Source organism: Dromaius novaehollandiae, chromosome 2 (assembly GCF_036370855.1).
Source record: "Dromaius novaehollandiae isolate bDroNov1 chromosome 2, bDroNov1.hap1, whole genome shotgun sequence".
NCBI lineage: Eukaryota > Metazoa > Chordata > Aves > Casuariiformes > Dromaiidae > Dromaius > Dromaius novaehollandiae.
This window is the reverse complement of record NC_088099.1, coordinates 67,007,888-67,035,097: the sequence shown is the minus strand read 5'-3', so window position 1 is coordinate 67,035,097 and position 27,210 is coordinate 67,007,888. Positions and strand designations below refer to the sequence as shown.

At 37.9% G+C, this 27,210-nt stretch overlaps 1 long non-coding RNA gene across 1 annotated transcript; it reads left to right on the top strand.

Annotated features, from left to right (window-relative positions):
• The first annotated feature begins 246 nt into the window (after nucleotides 1-246).
• LOC135327310 (uncharacterized) lies at nucleotides 247-25,739 on the top strand. The gene is made up of 8 exons (XR_010387415.1): nucleotides 247-344; nucleotides 1,298-1,459; nucleotides 2,354-2,440; nucleotides 7,107-7,182; nucleotides 9,591-9,743; nucleotides 10,594-10,788; nucleotides 11,532-11,614; nucleotides 24,475-25,739. It is a non-coding gene; the product is annotated as an uncharacterized LOC135327310 (long non-coding RNA).
• The last annotated feature ends 1,471 nt before the right edge of the window (nucleotides 25,740-27,210 follow it).

Below are 27,210 nucleotides of genomic sequence, written 5' to 3'. Positions count from 1 at the left end.
TTGAGTGTCAGAATTGCATACAAAAGTTGTATTAAAATAACATTAAAGAGGCTCTTCCAAGACAAATGTGCTAATCTAAACTTGGTGATGAAACAAAACAAAAAGGAAGCAAGGAAAATTCCCCCTCCCTCTTTTTACATCCCTAAGAAAGTGATCATAGAATTTTTGTTATTGGTTGTACCATATTGGACTAAATACTAGGGTGATATAAATTGCTGCCATAATTTTGCAAAGCTACAGATCTACACCATCACCTCTGGGAAAAAAAATTGACCAAAGTTACCAAGACAGTGAATCAAGAGAAGGAGAAGAAATGAAGAGGAAAATTATAGATCTACAGCATAGTAAGTTATATCCTCCGCAGTGCAAATGATCTGAAACCAAAATGAAAATGAAAATTGACCTTGTCCCAGCTCTGCTATACACTACATGTGGAGGCTTACCTTAGGTTTACAAACCAGCAGTTCTTTGCATTTCAACTATATTGCAGAGATGTTGCCCTTCCCTCCCTCTCATTCATGAAGTGCAAGTATAGACGACAGATAGCATTTGGTCTGCTGATATTTTGGAAGAGCCTGGAAACATTATTAATTGGATTCATAACTCTTATACAAATCAAAAGATAGCAATTACAAAGGTAGACATGCACAAGGAATTGCTTCTATTAAATACCATATGATGTAGACATTCATTTTCATTTGGGAAGGCTAATATTGAGAGCAATCAGTATAGAGTTAGCCAATTTATTAAAAAAAAGCCCTATTGCATCCGTGATCTAAAAGCCAGCTACTTAGGGGCCTCAGTGTGAATTCCTTATGCTTCAGGTGAAGCCTTCCAGGTGGACTGTTGGATAAGGAGAGATTTTGGTGTGGTAAGGAGATTTTTGTGTCAATGCAATAGAACCTGGCATTTTTGACTGGGTTCATACTCTAAAATCTCTTCAGCAAGACTAAATTATTCAACAACATTAAAGAAAATGAATCTGGCAAAAAGTCCCACCCCACTGCAATGAATCTAATAAAGCCAGTGAACCTGACAATTCTACTGACAGGTAGTATGTTTATCAATTTAGCTTGTGTCATACTGGAAAGTAGTTCTACTGGAAAATACCTCCTACTGTTGGCCCATGTCATGTAATAATAAGATGATTTTTGGCAAAGTTACTTTGGCGAAAGTGGGTGACGTAAACAAGCAAATGGTTTTCATAGAGCTATACATTTAATTTGATTTTATTAACTCTGTATTTCATGATAACTTTTAATGTGGATTAAATCTCCTGGTTAATGTCTATAAACAGACAACATCTAAGGAAGTAAACCAGCGCCATTAACAACTGAACGCACTTGCTCTGGTATGACACTGAAGCCTCCTAACTGAGTGACTTTGTAGCTCCTTGCCCATCAGCTCCAGCGGAGAGAAGAAAGCCAAAACCTCTGGCAGAAGAGGCTGATAGTATCAGGTAGTGGTTTTGAAATACAAAATATGCTCTAATTTTCAGATGATCCTTGAAGGGTTAAGCTGTTAAGTAAATGTTTTCTAAGCATAGTTCTGGGAAGAAGGTGTGTAAAATAATGGAGAGACATAGCAAGGACTTACTGCTTGCTGGGGAAGCCTGGAAAGTAGTACTATACTGAGTGGTCAGGAGTCTGACAGATGTGTTTCATATAGTGCTTTTTCTTTTTTTATGTAAAATAGTCCTCTTTCTAACATATCGTGTGACTTGGAATTCAATTGGCTTATGCCAGACTCACTCAAAGATGCAATTCTTTACATCTTTGTTTCCCAATCAAATGTATCAATAACAATGAAAGTGAACGTAATTAAGTTTCAATTATTTATAGCCAATCTATTAGCTATACAAATAGTCTTTTTTTTCCTGTGCTGTAGTGTTCACAGTAGTCTAAGTTAAGTTTAATTGTCTTAAATCACTAAAAGCATACCCAGAAACATTTACCACAATAAATTGCCTGAGTTTTAAATCCCATTCATCTTGAAAGCTATTTATATTTCCATTGTCTTGACCTGGATGGGGATATATTGAATAATAAAATAACTCTTTCTTTGAAGCTACTTGCAACTTCTCATGGCTTGCTTTTCCCGTGATGCCTTCTAGAAATTACCTAATAGGCTGATTGCTACACTGGGAGAATCTACTGGGGGTAGTTTGGGGCATTGGTACAGTGGCAGCTGGGAAAGGTCTGTGCTTTTAGTCAGATGTGATTGGAATCCATTTGTATATATATATCTATATATATGTATATGTGTGTGTATATATATATACACACATATGTATATATATATTTGCTATGAGAGAGCAATGACCTAATGCAGTTTTATTTTCTTTCTCTGTCAGCACAGCAGCAGCACATAGAAGCTTCTGGGCACTCATGCAGTATTTTTCACTCATATTTGTTTCCTGACACAAACATCTCTTTTAACGGTAAGACATCCATGAAATATTTCAGGAAATTCAGCTATGGGAAATTGGCTACTTGAACCATAAACTCGTGTTTTGTGCCTGCAGTGAACAAACAGAAGTTTTTAATGCAAAACTAGTGTGTTTTGTTACCCATAATCAGCTCGATACATACCTGACTCCATAAGCTTACCTGTATCTGTGTTTTTTATGCATCAAGTAAGAAGCAGGGTTTAGCATTGTTGAAATTATGACCCTGTTGGTTTAACAGTCAACTAGGAGTTTTATTTTTTTTTTGGGGGGGGGGGCATTCTGGAGTTATTTAGAGTCACTGAGTCTATGGTTAAAAAAAAAAGGGGGGATAGTAGGGCTATAGAAAGCACTCACTAAGAATACAGTTCCTTGCCAAATACCTGTACAACAGAAGAGTCCTTCAGTGCCCTGAAACCATGTAGCAAAGCTCGCTTCAGTGCATAGATTTAAGTTAAACCTGACTGATCAGCACTCAGATTTATGAATTCTTTAAAGGTCCAGTAAGTTGGAACTCATTTGCAATTGAAGTAAAGTGTTATTTGAAAGTCATTCTCTAAAAAGGAAAAAAAAATGAAGAAAGAAGAGCTTTGCTGCAAAAAAGACTCCAGCAATTAATTAAAGCTCTTCTGGAAATAGCATGAGAGCCTACAAATAAATAGTAGTTATTATCAGGAACAATAGCAGCAGTGACAGGGCAGCCACATTACTTTCCCGTGACAAATTAATTGATTTTTTTAAGTTGTTTAAAGCATAGTATTATACCACCACTAGATAGTTTAATAAAGAAGAAATCCAAATTATTTCATTAGCAGATTGTAGGTGGTACTGTGCATTATGTTTTGTTCTTTTTATCTTCGTGAGTGGAAAGGCCACTTCTTGCTCTAATGGGAAATAGAACTTTTCAAGGTTTCATTTAAAATGCCTTTACAGGGAATTCTTCTCTATCACACATGGAATAATTGGGATGGAAATCCTTTATCTACTGGTCAAAAGTTGCACATTAATTTTCCTTTCTGTTTCACCTATATAATTTAAGATAGGATGTGCTAGAGGAGAAGACTTTGCTACTATTTTCTGATTTAAAAAAATGTGTGAGGACGAGTGGTAACTAGTAGAGTTACTGAGTGTGCCCTAGAGGTTGGATCACTGGAGGAGGAAAACAGAATTGCAGGATGCCATTCTTTGACTCTGCCACTGACTTTCAGTCTGTTGCTGTAGCAGGTATTCAATCAGTGTTTTCTTAGCTTACCACTTGCTGAAACCAGTAGCATTATACAAATAAATAAAGGATCTTCTGCAAGGTGGATTATTTTTGCAGTTTAGTGCATACACCTTACCAGTGCCCTTTCGGTGCTTTGAATCAAGGTTGTAAAAAGTTTGGTATCACTGCAACTACTTCACAGTATGATTCATCACACTGTATCCATCTAATGATTTAAATGTTTACTCTACTTAATTGCTTAGGCTATGCATATGGTAAATGGAAAGTCTCTACTATTTCCATACCACCACCAGTAGACATTCTTCACAGGTAGGATAAATAACCATCTGGAGATGCCTCTCTGTTCCAGTGTCTACAGAAAGGGGCTAGACAATTAACTTAAAATAAACATGTAACCTTTAAACATCATCTGAGATAAATCCCATGCTCAGGTGAGAGGAAATAGCTCTGTTGTTTTGGGTGTTTTTTGTCAATACGTCTGGGATTTATTTTGTTTTTATGGTTCTAGGCCATGCTGATCATGACAGATAAGGCTTTCCATAGTCCCAGGGATGAATTTATATCCTCGTTCTGTGTAAAGAAAATTTTGTTCCCTGGATTACTCATAAGGTGAGCTTCAGCTGTTGGGTAGGAGGGACTCTGCCTTCCCTCTAGAGCTGAGATGATAAGGATTTAATTTTTAGTAAGTGTCATATCCTTCTGAAGGGATTCAGCACACAACTTCAAAGTCAAATGAGATGCAAATGACTTTGCTACTGAAGAATGCAGTGGAAGATACCTGCTCTTTCATGGACTTGAAGATCTCATTATTTACCAAAGAAAATTGTGTGCATATCAGATATCTGCAGAGCCTAGAAATTCATCTTTATTTTGACCTGTTATTCCTATTAATAGGAAAGTCAGCAGAGGTATCTGTTGGCTCTGAGAACTTCCTTGGATATGACGAAGAGCGTATTGGAGTCTAAGTATCACTGACATTGTTACGTATAAGTCAGAATAGTGTTGTTCTTATCTTTGTCACAGATCTGACCAGGAAAGGAAAATGCTAGAAAGTAAGTCAATCTCAACCTGAAAGGCCATGGCACCATTGAGAAGGGTTGCATTAGATTTGCTGATCAATAAATTCAGAAACCTCCCTGGGGCAATATAGAATATATCTCAGCTGTACCTGGAGAGCAGAGATTATGAAATTACCCAAGCCTCTTCATGTTAGAATAGACCAAAGTTTTCCATATCTTTCAGCCCATTTATTCCATTTTTTCATGTCCTTACAGGTGAGTGGTGTCAATGGGGCATTCTGTTTGCTTCGTCCAGAAGTGTTATAAGCCAAAGCCCAGTCAGGCTTTAATGTAGCAAAACAGCTCCCCTTACTGACCATCTCATTTATTTGCAGAGGAGTATGGGATAGCGTCGCTTGGCGTTCTGAGCTGTGGGCAGTCTCAAACTGAAGACAGACAGTGTAATCTCAGCTGCCCTGAGATAAATGACGAAGCCACTCTGGGTTGCTGGGGGCGTGGAGTTTCACCAGAAGTTCTTGTGGGACTGCACAGCACTGGTAGGGAGCATGGAGACTCTGAAATGTAATGAAGAAATAAGTTTTTCATAGGGCAAGAACTCTTTATCTTACAAGTTTCCAGAGGCTGAAAGCATTGCCTGCTCCAAGACCCTAATTCATAACGTCACTACTGGTAAAAAAAAAAACCTGAGAGATAAAACTTATCAGTTTTCTTACGCCATCTATCCCCTGTGTTAGGATTTACATAGCAGCTTTATACCTTTTACTTTCCTAATAATGTAACTCAACACTATCATTTCTAAGAAGTCCAACTTGTCTGATAGATTTAGTCATAATTAATGTGTTGGCTCCTGTTTTCATTATCTTATATTAATTTTTAGTATACTTGTTTCATTTTATTGTATTTAAACCTTAAATCAATAAAAAGCATAAATGCTGTGACTTTTGAGGTTGGACGAGCTGTCCAATTTTACTGTCCTCTTTCACAAAAAGATCTAAAACATAAGCTATTACCATCATTATAGCTATAAGAAAATTTTATTTTTTGTTTTTATGGCGTGGTGTGTTTCCTCATTTGGAGAGCCACTGTTAACAAAATTCATTGTGGTAATGTGGATTGACAAGCTTCATTTTGTCATATTAAATTTAATTATAGAAAAGCTAATTTGTCCCATTGAAACTCTAGGGATAACATAAAGGACTTTTAACTTTGATGTCTGCTGTAACTCTTGATGAAACATAAAAGTTAACAGTTTAAGTAGACCTTTAATTTCTTTAAAGAAATATTACAGCTCAGAAGAATTTTGTGAGCTTTTTGTGTGGGCAGGAGCAAGTGGACACATCTTAGAAGTGCAAGAAACCAACTGATTTTGGAGAGGAAAAAAAGTCAGCAAGTTGCATGTTTTACCAAATACACTAACCAGTTGATTTTTTTTTTTTGGTTAAAAGTCAATCAACAGCTATTGCAAAATAAGACCGAGAAAAAGTGTCTCAAATAGATCTTCTGACATCACTTGACAATCTGCACTTGTTTTGCTATTCATATATAATTGAGCATTGCGAAATATTAAGGAGAAGTTTATCCAGTTAGGAATCCAGAACAGCTATTTGGGCAAATATTTCAGTCCTATAGAATAGGAAAATATCCCTTGGAATACCCAGTGCTTTTGGTGAAATTTTGAAACATCACTGGTGAAAAATAGGGGGCTTTCTTTGGAGCGATGGGTAAGTTACAAAGAGTTTAGTACCTCAAGGTGTAATATAGATTTGTCCTCTCAGATCAGCTCATTCAACAGAGTATAGAGTCAGGTGCAAAATTTGTATTTGGATTCAAAGTAGAACATTACAAGTTATGTAAAATTTCAGACAAGAATTTAGTATGAGTGATGAAAAAGCTGTGGGAAGTGCTTCCCCAGGTCTGCTTGCTCTCTTCATTCTCTTGAACACTGCCATTCAACCAGCAGTTCATGAACGAGGCATTGATTTATATATTTAGGAAGAAAACATTCCTTTTCCTTTCAACCGAGCATGAGTAGTAATCCTTGAAAATGTTTGCTTACACAGGAACCCACCCCACAGTAAGCAACTATGCTACTCTAGGCTTTGTTTGGACTACCAGTTCTTCTTGAATTTACTTATTAAGTAGTAGGAAATATTTTTAATCCTAATTTAACAGGTGATTGGAGTGCTTTAAGTACTCTGATTTTAAAGATTTACCTGCAGGAAATTCAGGCTCGTGTTTAATCCCACCTTCTAGGGAGCTAATTATTTAACATGTCTAACTATGTTTCCCATACAGTGCAGGATAAACTATCATTTTGAAAATTTTCTATGAAGAAGTCAAATGTTTTTGAGATTGGGGAGGAAAGGAAAGTCCTTTTTCAGATATGGCCTAAGCATGTCTGTATCATTTCTTCCAGTTACTTCCAGATCTCTAGGAAGAGGACAAAACTCTTCTTGGCAGGTCCTATGAAAAATCCATGGACAGTCAATCAGGTAAATAGAATTTAAGTTTCCTGAGCTGTGACCAGCCTCCTTTTTTCTTCTCCCCCAAGCTAGATGGTTGTTACTGGCTTTCTGAGCAGTGTGACTTGCTGCTGGGTTTTTTTGAAATGTTGCGGTGCTAATAATGACTTCCTCTGTATTTGGTCACATAATGTAGGCTTTCATGTAAACAGTGCAAGCTAGATAAAGTAACCGCTCCTCATCTCCACATCTTCATAAGCTACTCATATGTTCCTTTCTGTCCCAGCTGAGAGTGTTAGCACACTGGAGGTGAGAAGGAGCATGAGGCAGAAAGTAAGGTTTGTAACTTCCAGTAGAATAGGTTGGAGGGTCATCTGAGTGTACATGTATTCTGTCTTCATTTACCTGGCATATTGCTGTCAAAGATAATATTTTTCTATTGAAATATTATGTTGTAGTCCATATATTGCTGTGGGTGTGAACAACGATGCCATGTTGCATGCAACACCTTTGCATTTACACTGACTTGCACTGCTTTGGTAAAGAAGCATTAAACCCTGAAGGCCCATTCTTACAGCAATCATACGAATTCTGCCTGTGTCCATGTCTTTTCGCTGCCAGAGCAGGGTGTCAGCTCGGGGAGCAGCAGAATATTTGCATATGTCAGCAAGAGCCGCTGCAGTGGACTTATGCTCCGTATTGTTATAGGAATCCAGCCTTGACCAAGATAACCCACTTAGAGAGAAAAGATTGCTTGAAAGGGCCTCAGACATTTTCTTCTTGAGTAGCTAAGTGTGCAGAAGGTCTGGTTTATCAGCATCTGTCTCTCTCTCTGCTTTTTGTTTTGCTTTTAATTAAGGAAATGGTGTTCAAGCATTCACAGTGCCACAGAGATAATATTGATGACTGTGCCTAAGGTTTGTATGGTTGGTAGTTACAATTCTGTGTCCTTTGACAGATGACACTACTCTCCCGTCACAAAATATGCCAAGAGCACTATGCACAGGAATCCTCAGCCTTGAGTCTTACTATATTATCAGATATGGTCACATTTGTTTTAGGCATGAGAAATTAATATTCTATAGTAAAATGCTGAGTCCAAAAATGGTGAAAATAATCTCCAAAAATAATAATGATACTGATACTTCCAGGGAGGGAAAAGAAGGATCATTGATTATCAAATTAATTGTTATGGCTTAATCCTTGTTGAACAGATTGGATTTTTAGTAGTAAAATGAGTTAGTGACTGCTGATGATTATCTTAATTCTTTTTGATAAATGAATACAAGACCAGCTAAGACTAAATGAGGACAGATGTGCTTATTCCTAGGATTAATATTTTAGTTTGTCTTGGAGTCATGTAAAGAACGGATAGCTCCATCTATTCATCTATCCATATAAAATATAATGAAGTGACCATGTCATGCAGAAAAGTTGAGGCCTTTTAGAGCTGGGCATGAGGAACAGTCCACTGTAAGAAATCAAGATTATTTTCAGACCCTAAAAGGTAACCCCTGAGATCATGTGTACTGAGATGCAGTATTTGTGCTGGACTGCCTCTATTTAGTATATAATTGTCCCCTTGCCAAGCTCTGGCCAGCTTCATAGCCATTTAAATGACCACTGGATTAAGTCCATTCTTTCACAATAAATTATGCCTTTTTACATAACACACAAAACCCAACATTTCTGAAACGGTAGTGGTGCAAAGGAAGCTCTCTTTTGCAGGTAGGTCAGCAGAGGTGTCCTTGTTCTGATGCTGCCATGCAGCCCCCTCCTAGCCCTCTGCCTGCAGCTTTCCCTGGGGTTCCCACTCTGTCATGCACAGTTCTGCTTTTCCACCTCGGTCCCTCAGAAGAAATGCCCTAGGAGTGCTACACCTCTGCAGAGGTGACTTGTTCATTAGCTTTCTCTCCGGTGCAGCAGCTTTGCTCTACTAAAGAAATTTTTGTAAAAAATCCTATCCAGGAACCTCTGAAAAGAGAGATTTGCCTGCCTATTTGAGGTGCCCTGAGTGCAGCATCGCTGCAGCTGAAGCCTGAGGAAATGTAACGAAGCCAGCTTTAGGTTACCATATTTGTGCAGCTAAATGAAGTTCCATTGCCTCTGCATAACTTACTTTTAAAGAGCTGAGCATTATCTGAGGTGTGACTTCATATACATGCAAAAAGACATTTATCCATCCACTGATGGTGGTGGAGAAGTGAGTAGATCAGGTGCCTGGTGGTGAAGATGTGGCCCAAGGAAAGAAGCGTGCAACCTATCAGGAAATGCTATTATATGCGTGTGCAACAGCAAAAGGTGCTAAACATGGAGTAATCACCTACATGCTGCTGCAGCAGCATGTCTTCATGGGAAGGGAAAACAGTGTAACTGTGTTGGCATGGTACAAATCCAAAGCTAACTCAGACATACCTATGCAAGCTGTCTTTGTACAGGTGCTCTGAAAATGAGCTCCGAAAATGAGCTCCTTGGAAAGGCCCCAGCACCACAGGGAGTACCTGGTACCGCGACTGCCTGGCTACCTGAATTCTGAGTAGCGCACCTTCACCCTGAGCCACACATTGGGGGCCCACCGGTTCCTTTCTGTGGTAACCTGCTATGTTTGATTGGGTTGTTTCTCATTTTTATATTTTGTTTAAATAGAATGAAGGAATTGAGAGGACCTGTCTGGCAGGAAAGGGAGAGATTGCTGCTTTCTTGGGGAGTGGAGAGCCTGCGGGCCAAGTGCAGAGCTGGGAAGTGCAATGAAGGGCAGGACACAGCAGGCCACAGTACTGATGACAGCAATGTCTCAGGGGCTGGGGGAACAGAGCAGAGCACGCTACCACTCAGAAAATATTTGAGATTACCAAAACCAAGAGTGGTTTGGTATGACCTGCCTTCAAGGATGGTGAAAAAAGGAGCTCTGTAGCCACCTTTTATATCTATTCTGTCTTTCCTACTCCCTTTGAACTTTCCCTGCCTAAGAAGTTAACTGTTCTAGTTCATATTCTGATAAAATCTGGCATTTTTAAAGTTTAAAAGTCTTTTGATAATCTTTGGGGATCTCACTGATGTGAGGTCCTATAACTCTGCTCTATGACAAAACCATCAGATTTCAGGTGTGGTATTTGCAGTTAAAAATAGCATATATTATGATCATCAGTAGCTGTATAGCAGCAGATATTAATTATCATAATATGTATAAATTTAGGGATATAAATATGTTCCCTGCATTGTTAATCTTCACTGTATATTAGAAATACACAAATGAGTGGGCCAGACTTGTAAATCTGTTTTGTAAATCTCTAGCATAGGGAGTAAATGCATACTAATAAGAACATACGGTTAAAGTGCTAATCAGATTAAGGGATTTGAAAATATTGACAAATTTTATTCATTTAATTTGGGAATCTATATTATGAAATGACATTTAAGTGAGATATGTTTGATTGGCAGTGGAAAAAAAAATCACATCGTAAGCTGAAGGAATGGCAAAGAGACATGCACCACCATACAGGATGCTTAACAGTGGGAGAGCCATATAATCATTACTAATTATATTGTGAGGCTGCAAAAAATGAGGTTGGAGATGGAATTTGAAGATCAAAACAACACGGTCTCCCTGATCTCACCTGGAGGAATAGTCTACAAGTGGGTATCTGAAAGACCTCTCTCTGAAGCGATTAACATATTAAATATCTAAGAACGCACTTAGCAATAGACTGCTTAAAAAACTGTTACAAACCCATGGAGCTGTGTCTTGTTTTGTTTCCTGTGCATTTAAATGAAAGTTAGAAAAGGAGAAACATTTGTAAAGCTTTTAGTGAAAGAGTGCATGGTGGAGTTTCTAAAGGATTTTCTAATATGCTAATATATGACCTGCCATTTAGAGCAATTGCTTTCCGGACTATAAGTAGGAGAACTTTATAAAGGATAAGAGAAAGAAAAATGGTGCCTAAACTATAAGCTTGGGATGCAAGAATAAAAATAGTCCAATGTACCTACAAATAGAAAAGGCCAGTTTCTCTTCTGCTGTAGTGCTTCATATGCTTTCAGGTGATTTTAGCCAGAATATTTCCCTCTGAATTATAGCTCAGTGAACTTTGATTAAGGATAAGGTGCAATGTCACATCTTCTAATGTGTGCGAATGAGGGGATAGTTAAATATGTATTATTCAAGGTCTAGGCGATCTTTCTTCTGAAGTTTGCTTTGTGACAACTGCCAGAAGAGTAGCTGCTGACAATACTGATATAAAAGAATAAATATGCCTTTTGGTGTTTACCCTGGGCTAGTGTATGACTGCTCATGAATGGAAGGAAGTAAGAGAAACTTAAAGCAGGATGCAAGGCCTATAGAAGTAAACAAAGTCACTTCTTTTCCCACTCTGTTGCAGTGATGGCATTCAGAATGAGCAGTGTCATTATTTCAGTCCCTGAGTTGTTGGTCAGAAGTGAGAGAGCTGACATGCATACTCAGGTGAGTAAGAACAGTAGAGACACATTTCAAACTCTGTTACTTGCTACTGCAGAGCTTTTCATGTCCTGCCCTCAGGACTTCACTCCTCCATTCTTTAACTGTATGTGACTCAAAAGCTGATGAGTATATAGACCAAAAAAAGTGAACTTTGTGGTATAAAGGCATAGAGAAAGTAAAAGAGATTCCCCCTCCTTGCAGGGGAACTCGTCATTGCCAGAAACACATGGCATGCAAATAAAGACAAGCGGATTGAAACATGGGTGGGCTGGAAAGAAGTGGGTGCAACACAAGGAGCCTGTTGTTGGTATGGGGAACTAATATCAGTGTCCTAAATTATGCTGGCCCAGTGAAGCTCTAACTTTGTTTGGAGACGATGGCCCTGAAGCAGAGAGCTTCGGAGAACTCTCTGTGACCGTTGTTTCCCTCTTCATTTTGACGTGGAAAATGTTTGAAGCTGGGATGTCTCATATTTTAGGAGAATCTTCCATTTATTGATCACTGATCTGGATCTGTCTAGGATTTTACTTCCTGAGCTACAAAGGCAAGACTCTGGTCCTTGTGCCTTTTTGGACATTTAACTTACTGAGATGAAAATGTGTCACCAAGATGGAAAATGAAGCACTTAATAAAATTAACTCCCTTTTTATTTCTCCTCTACAAACTATTTAGCTCATTACAAATAGCTGCAGAATGATTTTATTGTAGATACTTTGAGAAATATGGTTATTGCTTGCAGTTTACTATTTGTTAATTATTTTATCGAGAGTTCTCTAATTAAAAGCTTATGTCCTTTTCTAGCTCTAGTCACTCAGATAAAGCAGATAACAGTAAAATAAGTTTTAATGAAAAGTATAGAATCCAATAAGTCAAGTGTACTTTACCACTAAAACAATGAGATAAAGATTAGCTGAGATAAACATTCACTGTGTTATCATTACGGTATGCCCAGAAGGACCAAAAAGATGAAACAACACCATCTGCTTACAGCTGAATTTTCTATTATTAGAGGAAGAATTGTGGTGACCCCAAGGTCGCAATAAAAAGAGGCAACAGGAAAAAAAGTTAGTTTGCTCCTTCTATTATTCAGGCATAGCTCTTTCAGAGCCTACAAAAATGTCTCTCTTATTTGTATGCTTTTAAGGTGTAAACCATACCCTCAGGATCACAGTGAAAATGTGCGGTATTATAGAAAGGAAAATCCTCATTCTGTCCCTTAAAATACATCACTCAACCTTTAGCTACTGTCATAGGCCACAAAATAAAAAGACTCTGTTACTTTCTTCTGCCCAACTCATCCCCACTTTATTAAGGTGTAAACATGTGAGGAGCTGTGACCCTACACAAGGGTTAGATTCTCTCTAGAGGATCAAGAATTTGAACTTCATGCTCAGCCTGATTTCCAGTGTTCAGTATCTGCCTGTTTTCCTCTTGCCTTCTTTTCTGTATTTATGACTAATAGTGAGCTCTTCAATTACATTGGCTTAGTCAGAGCATAATTCCAGTGACTTAAATGGAACTGGCAGGTACTCCTAATATACAAATGTGTAAGTGATAATCAGATCAAAATCAAAGCCTTGCACCGTACATGCCTGGTTAAGGCAGGCATATGTTTTCATTTTTAATCTGAAGCACATAACAAACTCCCTTTAAATCAAGATCTACCTAAGGTTCTAGTGGTAAATTCCAGGGAGACTAGAGAATGAAAAAAGTGAGATTTACACCTCTCTAAAAGCATTTAGTGCCACCTGAGATAACTCTGTTGGAGACTTGCCTTTTTGTCTTTTTCCTTCATGCAGGCGTTTCAGTACTAACATATTAATGTTCCATGTTAAATAGAATTTTTGTTTTCTTCTCCGTAGTTCAAGCATTTATTTGAGAGCGGGGTATATTCTGTCTTTTTTTAGGCTGTCTCTTACACCATTCTAAGTATGGATTTACCATTATATTTTTCAGAATATGGCCTGCCACATAATCTACTCTAACAGGAAGCTGTAGTAGTACTTATTTTCAAGGTGAAACAGTATAGAAACCCAGTCAGAAATCCCAAGTGAGTCTTAGACATCACATAGGTAACACCATTGGTGGCACATTGAAATTTTTCTAATAAGATTTGTTTAAAGAACCAGTTGCAAAACTTTCTTTCTCAAAAATATCTTGAAACACTGAAAATCAAGGAATAGATTCAATAAAGGATATTAATGGTAAAGAATTACTGAGGAAGAGTTGAGAAGCCTAGACGCAAAACTGTAATCCAGCACCTATCCAGCTGTCCTCAAATCGTACTGATCCTGCAGACACCTCTGTGATGTTCTCAAAAATTCCCTGGGTGCCTAAGGTGGAATCTGCTTCTAGTCTAAGCAGCACAGTGTAATCTCCCACATAAATCAGGACTCAAAATGAAGCGTTCCTCCACAAAAGTTGTAGCAGGTGTCTACTTTGGTAGGAAGACACAAAACAAATGCAAAGAAAAAAGGTGTTACAGACTCAGTCCCTTTCAGAATATATATGGCTTCTTTGAAAAACAACAATAAAAAATTGCAGAGCAAGGAAAGGAAGAACAAGGTGATGGCATTCGTACGTATTTTCTTGCAATTCTCAGGAGCTAGCACATTAACAGGAAATGAGAAACCTAAGTTCAGATACCTCTTTGGCCTAAGAAAGTTAAACCTACATTTCTCACATTCCCAGAGCTGGCTAATTGAGCCATTAATTAGTCTAGACTGAGATGGAGAAGGTAGAGATCATTACTTTTCTCAATGTCCAGTCAGTAATTTACCTTTACCTTTTCATTTTCCCTTGCTGGTGGCCCACATGAATCACAACTGCTCATTGGATGTCTTATTTGTTTTCAGTCATGCTTGGTCTATGGTTATTTGTATTCTCAATGTATTCTTCACGGAATTTTCATTTCCTGGGGCCTGGATATTAAAGATTCAGTTCCTTTTATGTACAACGCTATCCAATGCTACCGGAATAGTTTGCATATTCTTAGGAGACAGGCGAAGACTTTGGCCCTGGTACCTGACCAACCTGACAGTGTTAGATGTGAAAACCTGTAAAACTCTCTTTCATAGTTTATTCTCATATTCTCTCTAGTCTTTTCCTTGAAAACTGGTATATGATCGACTTGTTTGATACTCTCACTCTTTATTTTTGTTAAGTTCAAAATTTGCCTGCTTTATTTTCATGTTGAGGAGCTGCTCTCTGTTGTGCATCTTGGTCCCTTTCTCATGGCACGCATGTAAGCTGCAGTGCTGAAACTTCCATTGCATGTGCCAAACATGCTTTGAAGGACTAATAGTGATTTTTAAAAGTCCTCTTTAGTGGTTTATTATTGATGATTTTCTGTCCTTGAGCATCCTAGTCAATCTTTCTACAACTGAACACTTGCAATAGATTTCTTCTCAAAATGGACCCACTTTGCTCAAGTCACACTGATGCAAAATCTTCCACCTGTTTCTTTTGTATGAGCAGTGTTTTAGGCCCTAGCTTTATCATTAAAAGGCACACTTATCTCATCATTTTTGCCAAATATTTTTAGGATTGGATAAAGCGTTAGCAGCCCCTTGATGCTTACAGGGTGGCTGAATGATCTTCAGGTCATTATGCCTGTGCAGTGTAAAGAGGAGGTCCAGTGGTCATGGAAACTGTTCACACGTATCTGAGAGGCCTGGATGAAATTACATTGGATTACCTGCAGACCTTTAATAATCTATGAACTAATTAAAGTAGGGGCACCTACTGTATTGGTTTTATATTTCGGTCAGAGTATTCTGGAAATTAGCAAGTATGCCTTAGATGATCATTGCAGTTAGTCATAATTTTAGATAGTTTTAGTACCATTTTATCTAATTTTAGATTAATTTTCCTGTCTCACTCTAAGAAGGTATGTTTTGGTCATGAAAATGAGAAAGGAGAATGCATAAGCCAAGGGGAGAACTTCAGTTGTAGCTCATAATCAACTATAAAACTCAGGTCCATAGAAAACCAGTGAATTTTCTATTGGTCTGCTGCTCACAGAACTACATGTTTCACCCAAGTCAGTCTGGCTATAGTTTTGATTGTGTTTTTTTGCTGTGCAGTGTTTGTGTTAGATTTGCAAATGCTAAATTCAGTAAATTAAATAGAAATGGTAAACAGAGTTCATTAATGCTTAGCTTTAAAAAAAAAAAAGGTTACTAAAGAAACCCACTAGCTTTATCAAAACTGCTTGAACTTTCTGTGCATGTATTATGCTTGAGGTTTTTTCCTATGATTTACTCTGTCCTAGGGATATTGTGATATTCTGTACTTACAGTGTGGCTTGGCTGGGTTGCAGTTTTAAAATATTCTCTCCTATAACTCTGAGGAATTCAAATTTTCCACTTATGATCAATTCCATTATAATCTTATCAATGTCCAGTCCTAAATAACGCCTTTGCTATGTACATTTCCTGAGGAACTGGACTTTGGTTTGCCATTATAATTATTATTCCTCCCCGGTACCTGTCTATCCCTCCCAATTCTTGTTTTAGTCTTTCTTTTTAAGAAGACAGGACTGAGTGAGCGGGGGCATCTTATCAGTGTTTATGAATATCTGAACGGAGGGTGTGAAAAGGCTGGGGCCAGACTCTTCTCAGTGGTGCCCAGTGACCGGACAAGAGGCAAGGGGCACAAACTGAAACACAGGAAGTTCAATCTGAACATGAGGAAAAACTTCTTTACTGTAGGGGTGACAGAGCACTGGAACAGGTTTCCCTGAAAGGTCTCCATCCTTGGAGATACTCAAAAGCTGTCTGGACGGGGTCCTGGGCAGCCTGCCGCAGGTGACCCTGCTTGAGCAGAGAAGTTGGATTAGATGATCTCCAGAGGTCCCTTCTGACCTCCATTATTCTGTAATTCTTTTATAAGCTTTCTCCTGAGATGATCTTGCAGGAATCATAGAGCTGGACAACTTAAAAAGCAAACAAAGTCAGTCCCTCCCTTTTTGTCTCCTTGTCTGCCTCCTACTTACTTCCAAACCCTCCTCTTTGACTTATCTTTTACTCCTACTGCATGGAGTGGCAGAACAGAGAGGTCTTCTTGGGCAGATTAGAATGGGGTGAGAAGGATTTCTTGGTTCTTTCCACTCTGACAGAAATCAGAATTTTCTCTCCTGGCTCAGAAAGCTATAAAGAAAAAACCTTGGACCAATACAGTCTTTTCCTTTCCGCTTTCTGAGTTACAAAACAGTGTTGCTGCCTTTTGGGGAGGCTTTTCTGTTGCACCTTGGGTAACACATTTGATTTCTGAGAGGAAAATGAAGTAACATTATACAAGCCAACCCTGAATCTAAATGGTAAGTAGCCTTGAAAACTTCTAACACAGATAAATGGTTATAAAGGCTTCAATAAAAGTTAATGCTTCTGGTGTTTGGATTCTGATGGAAAAAATATGTAAAATGTCAGCCTTGTAATAAATGCACCAAAGGGTGAATGACACATTTAAATAAATAAAGCCTTATGGCTGAAAAGCAAGAACACTAAAATCCATGAGTACATAATAAGAATGTAGTAACCTGATGGGCCTTAACTGCTTTTGCTCCGAGGAATGTAAAGTAGGAGCATATCCAAAGAACTAGAGAGAGTTAAACCTTCACTAAATAATAAAGAGCAAGTGAAATGAGATGTAGGACCCACAAGTTACTTGGACATCAGAAGCCAATTTCTTTTCTTTCCCAGCTGCAAATGGCTCTTTGTATAATGGCATTTCTCTTTTTATTTTGTGGTATGTTTAAAGATATGCAGGGGTGACAGTTTTTGCAGTATTGTGGTATCACTGAAAAGCATTCAGATTTTCAGTCAAGCCATAACTTTAGCCAAGGTATGTGCAGTCAACTGATGATGTAGAAAATATCATATTACATGTTAAAAGTTTATAACTACTCTGTACACCAGGATCGCAATCCAGTTTCAGGACAAACTTTACGGTGAACAGTTGGTAAATGTAAATGATTTAGGGATTGAGGCATAATCCAATAGCATTATTGCACTACTGTACATATATTATTACATTATCTAACAGTATGATGATGATGGATATCACAACTACATTTTGAGACAGTATCTAAGGGACATTTAAATTTTCTGAACAGCATCTGTTTCACACTCAGTTGACTATATGTTGCCTGTCATTAGTCAGTACAAATGTCATCCCACTGAGGTATATTTATTTCACTACCACAATCATTATGTGGAAAAGTTTCACGAAAAATATTAATTTCATTTCCCTAACTGTTGGCTTAAGTTCATTTAATCGTCCCACTACCAACAGCATTTATAGCAAAAACTGAGGCATGAGGATGTAAGAGCAGAGGTATTTCCTGACCTCATAGAGGAGGTATTGATGATCCTTCCTTCCTCTCTGCATTATTCTCTCTGGTCACTGAAAATGCTGATGCTAGTGTTCAGTAAGCCTTGCTAGTGTAGCTAGGTGTCCAGTGGATGTCAGGTATTTGCAGTGCACAGCTGCATCCTCCACAGAGACATCCTCCTCCTATTTCAAGGCTGGAGAGGCCCTCTTTCATTCAGATCCTCGGGAACCTGTACACAGACCTCCCATGCTTACGTCGCTAGTGTGAAAAGGCTTTTATTGTTGCTTAGTCCTTCAGCACAGTGTCCCTTGTCTTTAATTTTATTGTGAAGTATGGGGTGGTTGAGAGACTTTCTCTCCCTTCCTCTCATTCCTGACTGCCCCCCACCCAAACCCTTAAAAATTAAGCCTTTAGGGAAATATTAAGGTAATGGTCCTTTTGAGACATTCAGAGAAGTGGAGTTAATGTGGAAAGCAAGCAAATGTGTTCACATAATACAGTACGTGCACTGCGGTACCTTTACAGTTGTTGAAGTGTTTGAATTTTACAAAGTATCCAGTAATAAAACATAAGGAGTTATGTACAGTAGATGCCAGAAAAAAAGAGTGCCTCATGGATTTTGAGAGTCTGCATTTGGGTACCAAATTAGCTGCTTTTCCCTGAGTGCCATATAGTTGCCCACCCAGGCTGTGTGCTGTTTTAGGTGTTTCTGCTTTTGTCTGTGAAAGAAACTGGGCCACTTGACAGATTGCTCTCCCTCCTCCTTTCCCCTCCCCTTCTAAACTTCTAACCTGAGCTTTATGGCTTTTGTTGACTTTCAACCTGTTGATATGACACTGAAGCTCATAAGGTAGAGGAGATTTATTGTATTACACTGTGATTTGTCAATGTGTGATTTTTCCTTCTATCAGTAGGTTACTTTATTGAGATCATAAAAGGAGAATCAGTTTTTCATTTCAACCTCCTACATGTTCCCCCTTAATTTATTGAAAGAATTCTGCAAAGAGTAAAAGAGATTCATTTCCAGTGTTTTTAGAATAGGAGAGCGTTCCAAAGATGGGGAAAAGTGTTTTACAATAGAGATGAAAGAAAAGTTAAGAAAATGAGAAATTGAATGCCTTCACAGTGTTTTATTGAATATGTTAAACTTTGATGAAGTGCAAAGGCATTGCTTCATATCTTATGTCAGGAGGTAGGAAATTTTGAGGGACAAAGCAAAAGTCAAAGCAGAGTCATTATTTTTCCCCTTCTGAACCGTTGATGAGAGAAACCCAGTGGATGTCATTAAAAACTGAACATTATCCATTCACAGTAATTAAATCTACCATGGTGTTTTTCTGATATTCTTAGGCTTGGACATAACAGGAAGAGTGCAGCAAAAATAAATACTTAATGGTGTTATTTTGTGCCTAAATGAAGAGATTAAATGGTGGCTAGAAATGCCAGGTGATTATGTGCCCATTAAATAAGCAATTTACTATGCAAATGTGCTATAGTTTAGTCACCTTCTTTGTAATGTAAAAGGTTCCCATATTGGTCCTCTTTCTGACGTTTTTATGTTGACTTCTATTGGTAGGTGACATGTCAGTGATCTCCAAAGCAGAATGTAGATGGAATCCACTTGAGAACAAGGGCTGTCATTTTACTGTGTTTGTATGGCGCCTAATGTAATGAGGCCGTATTTTGGTTGGAGTTGCTGCTATAATTATCATAAACAGTGTTCTAAGAGAGACCTACTCTCTTCAGTGTGTGTACACAGTCTAAACGAGAGGAAGTACATTGGGGAGCCAAGCAATTCTTTAGATTTTGGGAAGTTAAATTAAAGAATTGTTCTGATGTAGTGTCTGGGTACGAGGCAAGGTGTCAAAGGGAAACTAAAATGGCAAATACAGTCAGTGTTAGAAAAATATCTCCAGTAGACTTTGAAATGGAAACATTTCTGAAAGCGTAGCCAGATGGAAGGAACTGCATGATGCTGATGTCTGCAGGACCTGAAGGAGACAGATGGCCAGCAACTTAAAAGGTTGAATGCTTTCAAATATAGATGGGACAGAAAGAAAGAGAATGAGAATCCAATGGACAAATCATACTTGATGATCATAAGTCTCCAACTTATTTGAAATGCCTGAGCCATTTGAAAACACTTCCATTCAAACTAAAAACTTTAGCGAGAGGACTCAAGGCTTACTAAACACAAAAGATGAATGGGAAGCCCAGCTGCTGCTCATGACACTGTGCATTTGTAGATGAAGATGACATGTTAAAAACAGAATTTTAATGGGGTCATACTTCAGAGACAGGTGAAAACCTATTAACTGAAGATGGCCTGACCCTAGAGAAGGAAAACAGAATAGAGAGAATGCACAGAACTCCCTAGGAGCATGTGAAAATACTGAAAAATGCCTGTGAGAAGTACAAGCATCCAGATAGTCGCAAACATGAAGAGAAGTCACATAAATGGCAAATGGGTTATCTCACCCTCCAGTAAGGATGGAGGAGTAGGAAGTTAGAAAAGATGAAGAAAAAGCTGTAGTGAGTATGAGTTAAATGACTTAAATTCAAAATATGCAATGTGCAACAGAGATAAAAATGGGTCCATGAACAAAGGGAAGTAGAGTATGCAGCTTTTTATTTACTTGTGCTGATCTTGTAATTACACTATCGCAGAAGAAAGGGAGTATATGCCTGTGTTCAAATAGGAATCAGTAATTGGAGCTAGAGCATTGAAACTGTGTTTGGCTTTGGTATAAGGCATAGAAAGTTAGGTAGGTGGTACAGTGAGAATGGATAAAGCTAAGACAGCCAAGATATTTTTAAAAGATCCTGAGTATTTTGTTTAAATCATTTAAACAGAAGCCACCCAGAGTCAGATTACTGAAATGGAAAAGAATAGTTTGCAGCTCAGTGAATGGCACTGGAGATGCAGCAAAAAAAAAATAGGAGAAATTTTGTCATTCTAGACAGCTGCCAGAAGTTTCACCAGCAGCTTTGAAGGCCAAGTTATAACTGTAAAGATGAACCACAATCACTAGACCAAATTCTAAGTCTACTGACTCAAAATCCTCTAAGGATGATCATGAAAAGGCTGAAATTGATGTATAGACCATGAGGAGCTGCTCATTGTAAATCTGCAGCAATTGAAAGAGCAACACATTCTTCCAAATTCAATCTTAACAAGCTAATTCAAATTAAACTAAAAGAAAGGTATCCCTTGTGTTGCTTAAAATCTTTATCAGCTTTAGGATTGTGAGGATAGAATGACTATCTCTGGATCAGCTATTCTCAGTGCAAATTAAATCATTATTATTTAGACTATGATACCAGACTCCATTCATGGCATATGAGTCCCAGGAAACCCACACCAGCCATGTACAAACATTGAAAGACTGGTAGATAGTTCCTTCATTAGACAAAAGGCATTTGTGCATCTTCCTCCTGTTCAAGTTCATTTGGGTGAGATGTTCAAACAGCTGTGTGGATCTGGGCTGAATTGTCTAGGAACATGTCATATGAATACAGCAAAGAAAAGGAGGATGAAATTTACTGGGTGAGATCATGGAGCTTCTGTACCCATCACTCTTAATTGCTGACCAAAAAAAAAGGTAGGCAAAACTTAACAGTTGCACAAAAAATGAAGAACAACAAATTATGCCATGACGAAAAAGAAATCAAAGGCTTAGTCCAACTGCAGAAAGTCTACCCTGTTCATGGTTTGACAGGCTATTACGGAGAAGAGTGAAGCATGGTCGTAAGAGCTGTTAGGCTCTTCTTATTGAGATCTCATAGACTAATTGTTGCTGAAGGCAAAAAAAGGGGGAAATTAGAATAATTCAGCCAGATCTTCTACATCTTATTTGGCAGAATTTGCCTCACTCAACAACACTATCTAATAACACCATCCTCACCCAACACCACTACCTTTGCCAAATTTGTATGCATTTTTTTTTTTTTTGCTTTCATTTTTGGTTGTAACCTAACAGATCAGTTAAAATTGCATTGTACTTTTGTGAGTTTCACTGCTAATTACAGCTTTCAAATCACTATTAAGTAATCTACCAGCTCTGCCACTGTATTAGTAAGCTAGCAATTTTTAATTTTAGCTTTCAGTGCTCAGAAAAATTACTTGAGACCTCATTCCTATTTACACTCATCTCAGTCCATCATGTATTTTGCTATATAAAGGGGATTTCCAGTGGCCCTGCCTGTTCTGTTGGCCCCTCATCTTTATACAAAAGCATGATGTATTAAAGTTAGCAGAAGGTTTTTTCATCAGTATTTACCTTGCAGACTGACTCTCACTTTTAAATTTAAAAAAGTCACAAAACCTATTATCAAGGTTATTTCCAAGGCAATTACACCACTGCTAAAATTAATACCTCTAACAAAATGGTTAATGGTTAAATGGTAAATTCTGCAATAAATTTTGTCTCGATAGTAGTTAAAACTAATTGTCTTTATTCTCAAGCTGCTATCACTTTTGCATGGGAACATCTATAATGCTAGTGTGTCCTTGTATTACTGGATATTATTCTTTGATTTACATGAATTATGGAGTCCTGTCACAGAAAAGCTGTTGCTTTGTCTCATGTTCTTTTTATTGCCCAATACGGTGTCTTTCTTACTTGTCTGGTGAAGACGAATTTATGAACATTCAGACCAAATTTTTCAGACTTGCATGTTTGCAAAATTATCCTGTCAGTACTGTTTTTTTCCCTCTTTCTTTGAATCTTTTTGCTGTAGTCATAGAACAGTAGGAATTGAGAGAATCTGTATTATGTATCCCAAGTTGTCTGGTCTAACTGGGACATGTCTCGGAAACCGCAAGGTTGAGCTAATCAAAAAGCCACACAACTTCTGTTAATTATTTGAATTGTGTAAAATATTTGTTCTGCTTTCCCTGTCCAAAGTGGAGAGAACTTCTTTCAGATGATGACCATGGTAAGGTTGCTGACATTATATTTAGCTTGCTTTTTGGTGACTGTTGTTGAGATTTTGAGTGTCCCACTCAAAAGATCTCATTTCTTCATGTCAAATGCATGTCATCTCCATCTTGGATGGCTGGATGCAAAGAATAGTGGCTGATGGAACTGCACTGCCTATTTTTGGCCTGTTACCCAAAAAAATGTTTTTCAGTGCATGAGCACGTCACAAGAAGTTCATGCTCAGCTGACACCTCCTAAATCTATTGGCAAATTTCAACCACAATTGACACAAAAGTCAAAGATGTTGGTTTTCCACAAATGTTGTGGATCAGACAAAGGCCCATTAAATAGGAAGCAGAGAATCCCTATGGGAGCTTGCTCCTGAGACAGAGATTTGTAGGAAACTGAGATTCATTAGATCGGTAGCTTATTGAACCACTTGGTAATTAGCAGAACACAGCAGAGACAGAATAACCAACCTGAGCAAATTCAGTTCACCTGCTTATGACAAAATCAGTCGTTCTTTGTTAATGTGTGTAAAGCCAGCTGGTATGGCAGTGCTGTTCAGATTGCTGTTGCTTTTTATGAAAAGTGCCTGCCATTATACTTTTATGGTGGCAGATTATTTTAGGACAACTTTAGGAAATGCAGCCTTAAAATGTTTGGGAAAATCTGGGCATTTTTTTATTCCTGTTAGAAAACATTGAGCATTGTGTTGACTTGATCTGTGGTGCAGTATTAACATGCTAAAAATGTCTGACTTTAATCTTTTGAAATTGCCTCCAGGCTCAGCAGTGTTTCTTTTCCAAAAAAAAAAAAAAAAAAAAAAAAAAGAGAGAGAGAGAGACAGACAGACAGACAGAAGAGGTTGAATTTATAGTTTCTCTATGGAATGACAATAATTCAGGCCCCATATCATAACAATATTTTAAATGAAAAGCAGATAGGCTAGAGATTCACAGATTGAGACATTTTTGGAAAAAATATCACGTTTTTGGTGAAATTAGCTTCTCATTGTAACAAAGTTATGGGAAATTTTCCATTTTCCATGTGTTTCTTTCCATTTTTGTCATAAAATAAAAACGAAGTTTCAGTTCAGAGAATTATCTTTAGCTCCAGCCCACGGAAAGGGCATCACTTTATCAACTCGTAGCCAAAAGCTGTAACACAGTATTTCATCAGCCCAAATGAACAATTTGAAGTAGGCTGAGGTAAATTCCCACTGCCTTTTTTCTTTTCTTTCTTTCTTTTTTTTTTTTTTAACACCCACATTCACATTACAGCCTTTGTTCCGCTCTCTTAAAATGTCAAAATGTCTGTGTGGGGATGCTCCTCCTTTCAATGGGCTCAGGGGCAGTCTCTCATCACTGGGCTGTGTATACGCTCGCTATAGACTCCTTACTCGTGGGACCTTCTTACTGAAGCGTGTCTACACCTAGAATTGTCTGAGCTCTTCTGACTTTATTTCTCTGCAATTAAGAGTATTAACACTGAAATTTTCACTGATCAGTTGAATTAATGTCCTATAAAAATATTCAGTGCAATTTACATCTTTACGGTGACTGTTCAAGTTCTCTACAAATTAAGACAATACTTTTCCATTACAGGTGTTTCCCCACCACCACCTATTTGGATGGAAGCTGGGCTTTCTAGTATACAAAATAACAGGATGAGGGAATGCGTAGCTGATGCCTACACCTTCCTGAGCTCTAAGCAACATCTGCATTTCTCTGGAGTCATACATGGAACTAAAGAAAATACAGATTTTTGAGTTTATCAGATTGTGTGTCAATTTAATTTTTAATTAATTTTAATTTATTTTTGATAAATTTCATTTAATTTTTAGTTAATATTCATTAATAGAGTCAGTTGTGTTAGTCCTGTTCCCTCAAAGATGTTCATAAGTTTGTTTGAGTACTACCTTTTTCTTTTCAGTTTTCCTTGTGACAGGTACAATCTGACTGCTGGAACATCTCATTTCCTTCCTTTTTGATTTCTCTCCCCTTTTTCTCATTCCTTTTACTCTTCAATTTTTCGCTTTTCCTTTCTTTTGTTTGGTATTTACTTGCATCTCCAATTAATTCATCCCTGTTGATCTAGCTCTGTCCTCAGGTACAAATACTAAATCATATTACTTTCAAATATGGGAGTTTCTCTGTGGTAAATGTAACCTTTATCTATTATCACTTGTCTGTGCAGTGCATCATTAAAAAGAGAGACTTGAAAATGAGTTGGCACATTGTTTTTAGAGAGGTAGACAAAAACAGAGCAAAGTCATAAATGACTCAGTCCTGAAGAACTTCATTTTCTTCTTTTGGTGATTCGTTGTATCAAACATATGTTTTGTCTTTGTATTTTCATTGCCCTTTTTTTCATCTTACATTAGTAGCATCCACGTTGCTCTCCTTGATCACTCCTTGACCAAAAGCAACAATTAGCATTTTTCTCAGCCTCTTCTCCATTGGTCAAGGGTGAGGTATGGGCAAAAGACAGCTGCTAGCGCTACTGAGGTGTTGAAATTGTGCCTTTCTTTCAGAGGATGGAGGGCAAAAACATAGAAAAAGAGTTTTTTCATCAGGAACAAAAAGTCCTGATATTCAAAATGTTAGGCACCTGAAATAGCCTCCTGATTTACAGAGATTTGAAGTATGATCAAGTTCCTTTGAATTCACCTACATTTAAGTAATGAATTTAAATCAATTATATGATAAATCAAGGACGATTTCAAACACAAAATAAGTATTTTCAGTTCTGAAAATAGGGGAACCTTTTCTACATTTTTCACTTTAATTAGATTAAGTTTTCATCAATTTATCAATTTTTCATCAGTCTGTTTTCACTGCCATACTACAAATAAAATTAGTTTCTACTACTTTCTACTGATTACTTTGACTGTAATGTTTAAACATCTGCCTTGATAAACAGAATATGTGTATCATGGATTTTCCAGTTGTATGTTTCATTGCTGTATGTTCCTGCCATCTCTCATGAACTGTTGATTTACCCATTCATTTTAACAGGTTATCATAATATGTATATGAAAGAAGTCTGCACCTATTCACAGTTAACCCAGATTTCTAGAGCAAATATTTGGTGGAGACTAAGTAATGAAAGGGAATAGTCTAGTATACAGGAACATCTGGGTAACAGTTAATTTGCAGCATAAACAGAAAGACAATCTACAATCAAGTAACTTTGAGGTATTCATTAGCCAATGCTGTGACATGCCGGACTGTGATCATCCCATTTTTGGTCTCCAGGTTCGTATTCTTACGGCCTGCGATGGGAAGTCTGCTGTCCTTACTTAGGAAGGATGGAGAAACTTCACTGCTTCTGGTAACAGCTGTTGGGCACAAAGAGAGAGTCACTTCTGTGATTTCCATTCTTTAAAGGTAGATAGCTTTTTCTGTGATTTTTGAGATTTTATTTGCTGAGAGAGAGGATTTAGCATGCTGGTAGTGGTAACAGTTACATTCTTCCAAAGCTGCAAAGATTAATCGCAGTCAGAAATACCTTGGAACTGACCCATGCATCTCTCCCATCTAACAATGCTGATACCTTTAGTATTAATAATAGTTCACATGTTAACAGTTCATTGTGTTAACTTTTTTCCCCAAATGGAGTTAAAATGGTCCTCCTTATGTCTAACACTTTGCAAAAGGAAGACTGTGAGACTGTGTAGGGAGTAAGTTACATTTCTTTGACTACTTCTTGGTTTCTTTGTTTATTTGTAGGAGGGGGGTTCTGCTACAATATCACTGGCTCTGGCACTGCTTTGGCTTGTATGTAAGGAGCAGCTTAAGGATCAACACTGCAATGGCTTCAGAGCCTGTGGGTCTGTTCATCTCCTGCTGAAACATTCTCTTTTGCTTCTGCTAGGAGTATCCCTGAGATATGGTTAGTGTCACATGTGGCACGTATTTTGATAGCTGTTCCAAACTGCTTCAAAAAAGTGTCGATGTTTTTGTATCTTTCTCAGTATTGTGTGTGTGTTGGCTTCTGATTTTTACCCTCTTAGGTATGTAGCTTCACATACTCTTTGAGAGGAGACTTTGACTGTCAGCTCCATAAGCTCTCCGGTGCCTTTAGGTGTAGTACTTTGTTGCCAGTACTGGCAGAATGCTGTTCTTCCATAAACATCGATGTGGGTAGGATGACTTCTTTTCTTTGTCAGAGCCTATTGCTTTGTCTAGAATTTAGTCTGGGTCTGGATCATTCAGCCTCTCAAGGACACCTTTTCTTCCAGCTCCAGGTACCAGTCATCTGGTTGCTTGTCAGGAATGCAGTCAGTTCTTGAAAACTGCAAGAATGGATCAGCTTCAGATCAGTCGTAGATTCTTTGT